The 9,978-nt window shown below is 49.5% G+C and overlaps 1 pseudogene; it reads left to right on the top strand.

Moving 5' to 3' along the window:
• Positions 1-6,998: 6,998 nt before the first annotated feature.
• Positions 6,999-7,117, top strand: LOC112475266 (annotated as a pseudogene).
• Positions 7,118-9,978: the final 2,861 nt, after the last annotated feature.

Raw genomic sequence — 9,978 nt, 5'->3', positions numbered from 1 at the left:
GAATTCCAGGGCAGAATGCCACCGAGCATCTCCTTGACCCAAAGCGGGCGGCCAAGGCCCAGCATTGTCCATTTTCACCCAGGAGAGGAAATGAGTCCGCAAGCAAAATACCAGGCACGCTGGAGGGAGCCCCGCTCAGCGGGCCCCAGGCCAGCAGCAAATCCCAGGACTAGCCACAGCCTGCGTCGTTAAGGAGCTGGCTACGGTCATCCGATCCTAGCGACATACAACATGCCTTTGAGAAACCTCTCCATGTCCTGAAAGAAGAACCTGACAGGCCAGAACCTCCCCACCTCCTGCAAGGGGGGGAGGGGGCAGGGGAGAGGGGAAAAGGGGTAGAAACAAAGGGAGACCCAGTTAAACAGAGCAGGGCCCCTTAATCCCCCTGCACTTGAGTGTGGAAGTCTGGGGCACTCGGTGCTTTTCTAGGCAAGGGCTCTTCAGCACTCCTCACATGCAAGTCGGTGGCCACACATGGGGTGTGAGTGGAGGGGGGTGGGGGACAGGCAAGAGGGTTCCTAGACTCCGAGACTTCAAGGGATTAGGGAAGTGACAGGCGTCTTCTACAGGGAATGCTGCCAGGCCCCCGCCCCCACTTCCCCCAAGCCCGGTCCAGCGGAGCCCAGCCTCTGCCTGTGTCTCACTTCACAGCCCTGGACATTTGGGGAGGGGACGGAGGGCTTGGCGGGTCGGGTCCCCGCCAACTGCCACCTTGCCGGGTGTGAGCAGAACAGCAGGTGGGTCCAGCAGGAAGGGCAGTTTGCCTGCGTTGGCATCTGGCAGCGTCACGCTGCAGCTTCCACGATATAAATACAGGGAGTGAAAATAGCTAATCCCAGATACCAGCGGTGTAATCACCCAGCGCCCGGCCTGGAATCCCAGAGAATTTGGAGGGAGCAGCTGCGGGGCTGCTCCCATCAGCAGCCCGCTGCCCTGGGTGGCCTGGGCCGAGAGTGTGAGCCAGGACAAAGCCGGGGGAGCGAGGAGCAACTGGGAGAAAGAGGCCTGACGAAAACGCCTCTAACCACTGCTCTGCCCCGGGGAGAGAGGATTTTTCTAGAAGCACCATGAGCATTCTGAGCTTGCAGCAATGTGAACTGGCTCTCCCGCTCTTCGCCGAGACGTGGGATGATGTACATGGAATCAGCATGGGGCGGCTTTTGTTTTTATTCTAACTCGTCTGTGTTGTCATCACCGTTGGTGATGTTACCGTCCCTTCTGGCATTCCGGCACTGAGCGACAGGGAGGCCATCTCTGGCCACCGGCGCCCGGCTCCTGAACTCAGTTCTCACATGCTGGCTACCACGGTGGTTACACTGAAGTTCCAAAGCCAAGCCACGCCCCCCACGGTGGCGACCACTGACCACCGGATGTCTGGGAGAAGCAGGGGGCATGCTGTCTTCAGCTGTTTTGTTCAAACGAGACAGTTAATTAGGGCCCGTTGAGATGGTGCCAACGGCTCAGGCCTCCTCTGGCCTGTTTAATGCGCTCCTTGAGTCTGTGCTGCCGTTGATGGACAAGCAGTCCCCAGCCACCGGTCACGTCCTTCCTCACACTCTCGATGGTGTGTCCTGGCTTCCCAGTTGCGCCTCTAAGGGCCCTGGACACACGAATCCTTCATGACGGGTCAGGTGGCACTGTCTCACTCAGACACGGAGCCCTGGCGTCAGCCTGGGCTGGGCCACCGTAGTAGGGGCTCAGAAGCAAGGGTGGGGCTGAAACCTCGGCGAGCTCCCGAGACACTGGGCTCCTTGTGGAAGCGTCATTACCATCCTTTGTGTGTCCAGGACAAGAGAAGAGGAACGGTCCAGAGCAAACCAGCAGGACTGGCAAACGGAATCATCTGTCATCCCCATTCTGTCCAGGGGCCGAAGGGACAAGATTTCTCCCGACTGGTTTCTGAGAGGCTGTTCTGATTCTCTACATTGCAAAACCCAGCTTATTAAGAATGACATTATTTTGTTTGGTGTTCCATGTCACCTCATCGCACGAGAGTTCTGTGGAGTCGACGGCAGCTGGGAGTCTCCTCTCTAGCACAGTAGGGTCGTAAAGGTCAGCCACGAACATTTCAGTGAAAAGCAAAATGTGGGCTGCACACGCCTCTGAGCCCTGGGCTGGAGGTGGCGAGTGGGGGCGTGGCAGGTTTGCCCACCTTGGAGGCCCCCCAGCATGCCAAGATGGGGAGCCTGGGGAAAATGAGGCCCATGAGGCGGAAAGGCCACCCTGGACCACCACGGGCAGCTCAGCCACCAAGATGAAATTTGAAAAGAATATTGAAGACACAGGGAAACACTTATAATTTTATATTAAGTGGAAAAACCGGGACAGAAATCACATGTGATGCGATCTCAGCTTTGTGAAAGATATGATTGGAGAGATAACGAAACGCCACACACCCGAACGCTGTCCGAGCTTTTTGTCACTGAGGAAGATGATAACCGTTTTTCTTCTTTCCCATGAATTCTTCATGCCATAGGTTTCTCCCCAATTCTTTCCCGTTGGACCTGACAGTCACCTGTACAAAACAGAGGCCCATGATTTCTTGGATAGGATTTTGCTTAGGTCAAGGTTGAAATAAGTGTTCAAGTGAAAAAAAGGGAAAATTGAGTCATATTTAATTTAAAATATTAAACAAAAAAACAATATAACTATTGCCTGGTTACGAAAAGCAACTGATGTTTAGGGAACGTTACATTAGGATATTAAAAAAAAAAAAACTTGAAAAATATGTACAAACGTCCAACTTGGTGAGGGACAGACAATTCATTCCCATCCTCGAAATTTCTGCTGCGTAAAGGAGGTTCTCGAGAGACTCAGAGAGAGGGACAGAGCTCCTGTGGGCGTGCGGAAGGCCAGCAGGCCCCTAAACAGACAGCGACACTGAGGTTCCCTTTCGGCCCCGGGCAAATCCACGAGGCTCCGTCTGGACTCTCTTCCCCATCCAGCCCACTCCCACCTCGGTCCCGGTCCTGCTCGCCCACTCCTGTTGCTGAGTAACCATCACCCAGAGACCAAAGTCAAAGCTGACAGTTCGAATCATAACTGTCTATAGTGCATCCTAACTATATCCGCATCTCTTACTCCTCATCAAAGAGTTTTTCTTTACGTGTTTAACAGAAAAATAGACAAAAAGAGAGAGAAGAAAAAGCGAAGGGACGTGCCGTTCATTGAACGCGTACTGTGTCCCAAAAATTATCGTAGAAACAGGCTGCGGGTTACTTAATGCAGCCTTCGCGACAGCTAAAAGATGGATGTCACCTTCTCCATTTCACAGATGAGAAAGCCGAGCCTCGGAGAGGTTAAATAACTCACCCGGGGTCACCCAGCCAGAAGTGGGCAAGCAAAGATTCAAATCTGGTGAATCTGACACCAAAGCCAAGGGCTTGCACCCCACCGCGCTGCTCCCTGACTCTGACGGGTCTTGGATATGCGCAGAACACGGCGGGGGTTGAGAAGGAGGAGGGGAACACGAGCTGAGATCCACGAGATTCTGGGTGGCTGACAACCTTTGTCACCGGACGATTCAGCCTTGGAGAAACGCTGGAGCCCCGCAGCAAACGCCCAGGGCAGCACTGTGGAATTAGCTGCCTGGCTGTCCTGTTGGGCTCCCTCCGCCTACTGCTCCAGAACTGGACACCCCACCCCACCCCCGGCCAGCACGGAAATGTGGGCTCCACCGCATGCGGAACGAACAGGACCGGGTCTCCCATCTCTGCCAGACGGGCCGCTCCGGCTGTAATCTAATCACACCCCTTGAAGCCTCAGGCAGCAATCGCTTTCCCTCACCCTGTCACAAATGCCATCACGTTGCATCGCAGATTCCCCTTCACAGGCACAGTCCCGGCAGGACGCTGGGACCTGTCTCGGCCACACATCCACAGATCGGCAGGGTCAGCCTTGGTTCTATGCAGTTCACGAAGGCCAAACTAAGAGTGAGACCCGGAGGGGCCCCTGCGGGGGGCAGGCCTGGCTAAGCTGAGGAAGTTCAGGCTTGGTGGCTTTCCCTTAGCTGAGTCCCGGTTCCTTGCTGGTCTACACTGTGGGTCTGCACGTGGAGAATTATTAGGGACGCAAACTAAAGAAAAAAATAATCCAGGGATGCTTCCTGAAATGCAGTTATTTAAAAAAAAGATTAAGAAAAAGTATAATGAACGTCACCTGATGATCTAGGTTGACGATTTGACTGCCGTCACAGACAGCGTGCCATTAACCAGCCTGATGCTTAGGAAGTCACGGAAGGGATTGCCAGACACAAGCAAACCCGGATGCTTTGGGCACGACCACCCGCTACCAGGCCAGAACCCAGCAGGGGCCTTCCTTCCCAAAGAGTTCAGAAGCTCCTGCAAGGCCTGGGGTGAAGATGGGAGTGGGGGACAGGCTTCAGCACTTGGCGTTTATACTGTGGGTTCCACGATTCCGTGTAGCTTATCTCATTTGCTCCTGCAATAATCTACAAGGCAAGTAAGCCCAATGTCTGTCCCATTTTGACTAATGAGGAAGCAAAACACGTGGGACCCACGGTCCTACGAGCCATTCATGACAGAGCCGAGACTAGAATAAAATCTAGAAGAGCGAACGCCTGTGACCTGTCACAGCGAACTGGATAACTCAGACCAACCACCGTGCTGCTAAGGACAAACAGAAATGCTTCAGGACAAGCAGGCCTTTAACTCAACAAATGCAAGAAATTCATGAGTTTTCTTGGAATTCATAAAGAAGAGGGATGTTGCTAAGCGCTGTTACTTTCCCTGGCATATTTCAAATGAGAAGATTAATTTCCCTGCCCCTCTTCCCAGTAAATGTAAAATAATAATAATTATTTAGTAGTAGTAGTAGTAGTAGTAGTAGTAGTAGTAGTAGTAGTACTAGTACTAGTCCTAAATAGTGATTGTTTTGCCTCAGATGTGAGGAGTTGTCACTAACTCATGCAAAGGTAAAATAAACTGAAAGAAAAATCTATTTGTGTTTTTTTTACAAGTGGTTTCTTTGTGAGATTTCGGTCTGCCAGAATATGTTTTGAGAAAGAAAAAAGGTAAACCCCGTGAAATACATTGTCAGCTCGCTTTGTTGTTGTTGTTTTGAAAACATGAGTTTTATGCTTTTAATAAAAGTCATAGTTATTCAGAGCAAAATAAACAAAACAAAAAACAAACAAACAAAAAACCTGCTTAGAAACACCAGAGGGCTGACAGAATAGGGTCCAAGGGAAGAAGGAGGCCTATAGCACCGAGTCCATCCTTTGAGCTGCTTTGAGACCTGGGGGCATTTGCTGATTCTGCAAAAGGTGCCTGAGAGGTGGAGTGGCACTTTTGACAGCCTCACAGGGCTGAAGGGGCAGAGATGGAATCTGAGGCCCACCAAGAGAAGGGACTGACTTTGGATCGGAACTCCGAAAGGATGTTAAGGGTGAACCGGAAGAAGACAGGCCTTTGCAGAGACTACAGCGCAGCTTCAAGTATTGAAATTAGACTTGAGTCATCCTGGATTGTTGGTGCCCCAGGAACCTGGCCGAAGCAAACACGAATCTTCTTTGGAGGAAAATAATATCATCGGAGACCTCAGATTAATTCGGCAAGCAAGTTTGCAAATACACTGCCCAAAACAATAAAAAATATGGCACGAAGAATATGCAATGGTATATATTTTTTTAAATGGAAAATCAACAAACGATAGAAACAGATGCACAAAGGCTCTAGCTACTGGAGTTGTGACTTTAAAGTCCTTATGCTGACCATAATCTAGGAAATAAGAGATAAAAATAAAACTGAGACTTTGGGTAGAAAACTGAAAACTATTTTTTTAAAAACTGGAAATGTTAGAACCGAAAAACCACAATCAATAAAATTAGCAACTCAAAGGATAGCTTTTATTTAAAAAAAAAAAAAAAATGGTAAACCAATTTAGGTCAGAAGAAATGATCAGAATACAGTAAGAGAGACAAATGGATAAACAATATGGAAGATAGGGCGAGAGACAGGGAGGACAGTGACATCTCACATGTGTTTATTAGGGGCCCGGAGTGAAGAGAGAGAGAATATGGCAGAAGCCATATTTGAAGAGATAACAGCTGAGAATTTCTCAAAAGCGATGAAAGACATCATCGTACCACGGACAAGAAACCTTACAAATCCCAAGCAGGATGAATAAAAGGAGATCCACACCGAGGGACCTGGTGAAAAAAGACCACTGAAGACTAAAGATAAGGAGAAAAGCTTAAAGGAGCTAGAGAAAAAAAAAGAGAAAAAAGATGGATTGCCTTAGAAAGGAGCAAGAACGGGGCACACGGCTGATTTTCCATCAGCAGCACTGGAAACCTTACTGCACCACGCTGCCACCCGCGCTTTCGTTTCTTGGTGGCTTCCACAGCTGGACAAACCTGAATTCGAATACTGACTGATGCTAAGCTTGTGCTGTGGAGCAGTGACGGCCATTGGACAGGCCTTCGAGAAATATGTGTCACCGGCTAAGGACGTCAGGGCATGACGTCAACGGCGGAAGGTGATATTTGAGCTGGGTCTCAAAATTTAAGGAGCTGTTCACTCACCTGCTGGAGGAGGAAGAGAACGTTCGGAAGAGAGAGCAGTGTGAGCAAAGACAGAGAAGCTGTTAAAAAAGCAGCGCGTGTCAGACTCTGAAGTGAGCCAAGTTGAGTATGAGTTAGAGCTCAGCCCCTAACTCTCTGATCTTTCAAAAAGTAGATTCCCGATTGGAATAAAACAGAATTAATACTAGTATATTTTTCATAAGGCCGGATGGTCAGGTTGAAGTCAGATCACCTGAAGTCAGAGGATCCTCAGAATGACATAGTGGCAGCGGCAAGTGCTCACGGCTCTGCAAAGTATTTGCCATGCAGAGCGTTAGGTGATCGATCGGCAAACTCTTACCTGAAGCCAGTCAGCCAATATCAGACAACTCTCATGTATGAAACCTATGCATTAACTATCTCCTGCTGCGTGGGAAATGACCCCAGATCTTGGCAGCTTAAAATAACAATGAGCGTCTACGGCCATGCCGCCCTGAACAAGCCCGATCCCATCTGATCTCAGAAGCTCAGCAGGGTCAGGCCTGGTCAGTGCTTGGATGGGAGACCACCTAGGAAGACCAGGTGTTGTAGGCATAAAAAATAAAAAAATAAGGGATTGTAAGATGACAAAGTCCTTGAAATCTGTGAGGTCAACCAAGGGTTGCCTCGCCAAAAAATTAAAAAATAACAATGAGCATTTATTTTCTCAAAAAGTTCCTGTGGGTCAAGAATACCGGAACAGCTTAGCCAGGTCGTTCTGGCTTGGGGTCTCTCATGAGGCAACCATCTGAAGGCTTAACTGGGGCTGGAAGATTTCACTTTCAAGATTGTTCACATGGTTGGTTCACAGTTCACACAGGCTGTTGGCAGGAGGCCTTAGTTACTTGCCGTGTAGACCACAGGGCTGCTTGAATGTCCTCACAACACGGCAGCTAGTTCCCCCTGGAGGAGCAATCTCAAAAAGGGCAAGCCCTACTCCTCATGGGAGGGGTCTGGGGGCCTCTGTTCTTCTCAGCGTGGCTGCTCCTCCTCCTAGAACACCCCTGGGGCCATCTTGGAAGCTGCCTACCACAGTTGGCTAGAGTGGGGATTTCTTCTCCTGTCCCGATTAACGATGCCGAAAGAGAAAGTGCAAAAACAGACAGCAAAAGAACAGGACTGCCGAAGGAATAAATAATAATAGTAGTAGAATAATAGCAATAATAGCTATCATTTTTTGAGTATTTCTCTCATACTGGACAAAGGCTAACTCTTTCCATACTCTGTCTCAGATGCTGACAACTATAGTCCGTGAGCCCGGTCTGGTCCACGGCCCGATTTGGAGAAAAAAGTCTTAATGGAGCACGGCTACACGCATTTGAATGTGTATTGTCTGTGGTGACTTTCACATTCAACAGCAGTTGCATCGTCGTTACAGAAACCATATAGGGTGTGCAAAGCTGAATATATTTACCATCTGGTCCGACAGAAAAAGTTGACTTCCCTGTGGTCTGTCTCATCAAAACCTCACAAAAACCCCATCAACAGTAAAAAAAATAAATCATTTGAAACACTTAAAAAACCATGAGGTAAATGATATGACTTCCTCATTTTATAGATGAAGAAATGGAAGCTAGGAAAAGTTAACTGACTTGCCCAAGACTGTTCGTCGTGAGCGACAGAACAAGGTTAGTCTCAGGCAGCCTGACCTTGGGGCCCGGTCGCCCTGGACTAGGGATCAGAAAGGCTGGCTTGTCCAAGAAGCTGTGTGGCCCTGAGCAATTACTTCACATCTGGCTCTTCATTTTTCTCTGCTCGGGGTAGGTGTTTAAATGTCTGCCCGACTACTTCACGAGAAAGTCAAATGATAGGTATAAAAGAGGAATGAAAAGTAGCGAACGCTTCGACGAAAGCGTGTGATGCTGAGGCAAAACGGACCACGTAACACTTCCTGGTTTAAAGCCACAACGGTGTATCATTTTTTGTGATTTTGTGGTTTGACTGGGTGTTTCCTCTGCTGGTTCCCCCAAACCCACTTATGCGTCTGCATTCAGCTAGGGCAGAGGTCCTTCACCAGGGGTGATCTTCCCCCACAGGGGACATGGGGACTGTCTGGAGACATCATCGTTGGGTGCTATTTGCATCTAGTGGGTAGAGAACGCTGCAGAATGTCCCATGGGACACAGGATCGTCCCTGCAACAAGGAATTATCTGGAACCCAATGTAAAAAGTGCCAAGGCTGGGAAGTAAACTGAGCTAGAAAATTCAAGACGCCCTTGCTCATGCGTCTGGCCTTAGTGCTGGCAGTTGGCTGGGACCTCGGTTCTCCTCCGGCCTCTCGATGCTTAGTAGGCTAGACCCACCTCCTTCCATCATGGCCTCAGGGCAGAGTCCCCAAAGAATAAAGGTGGACATGGCAAGGCCTCTTGAGATCTGGGCTCTGGAACTCAAATCAAAGTTTTGTCTGTCACATTCTATTGGCCAAAGCAAGTGACAAGATCTCCCCGATTTTAGGCAGTGGAGGAACAGACTCTACCTGGGCTGGGAGGATCAGCAGTCACATTCGAAGGGTTACGTACACTGGGCTGGGAGGAAACTCTGACTTTTAAATGATCTCCTACCAGAAGTAAGATTCGATATGTTTCAGCTGGAGCGCCATAGTCAGGGGACAGCTCTAAGCCGGTGGTTCTCAGAGTGTGGTCCCCAGATCTGCGGCGTGAGCATCACCTGAGAACTCGTTCGAAATGCAAATCCCCAAGTCCCGTCCAGCCCAACTGAATCAGAAGCACAGGATGGTGACCAGCACTCTGTGTGTTAACAAGCCCTGCACATGAGTCTATGCTCACTGAAGTCTAAGACCCACTGGCCTAAAGGAAGCAACCAGGTCAGACACGGCTACCTGCCCAGGACACCGGCTAGTATGTCGGTAGAAACCAAACATTCCTCCCCGACCCTGCACATCTCTCACCAGACACCCACCTGAGGACAAAACTCTGTCTTTGGTCATGGAAGTTAGTGAAGACTGTCCTTCCACTCTCAATAGAAGGGTGAGTGTCAGCGGTCATCAACGGGGCGGGAACCTGAGTGGCAGCCACCACCCAGCAGAGCCTGCAGGCCCGGGCTGGCGTGGGGAGGGCGGGAAAACCCATGCCAGCCAAGAAGGCAGTCGGCCCTCTTGGGAGCTGGACCGGAGGAACCAGAAGCCTGTTTTGGTTTTGTTTTGGCCACGAAAAATACTAGCGGAGAAAAAAAAAATGTTAATATTCGATAAAATAAATGGAATTTTTAAGCTATTAAAAAAAAAAAGAAAAAACCTAGCACAGTTCATTTAGGATTTTTATTCTCAGCCCAGAACTTAAATTGATGTCTTCCATCAAGAAGTGGGGGCAGCACTAAGCTGCTACAGGCCACCGCCCTCTAAACCTATGCAGAAGGCTCCACCGTGCTCTCAGCCCTGGGGCAAATCCAGAGGCAGG

The sequence above is a fragment of the Pteropus alecto genome, unplaced genomic scaffold, assembly GCF_000325575.1.
Source record: "Pteropus alecto unplaced genomic scaffold, ASM32557v1 scaffold40, whole genome shotgun sequence".
In the NCBI taxonomy this organism is placed as follows: Eukaryota; Metazoa; Chordata; class Mammalia; order Chiroptera; family Pteropodidae; genus Pteropus; species Pteropus alecto.
Note: the sequence above shows the minus strand (reverse complement) of the source record. Positions and strands in the feature narration are given on the sequence as shown.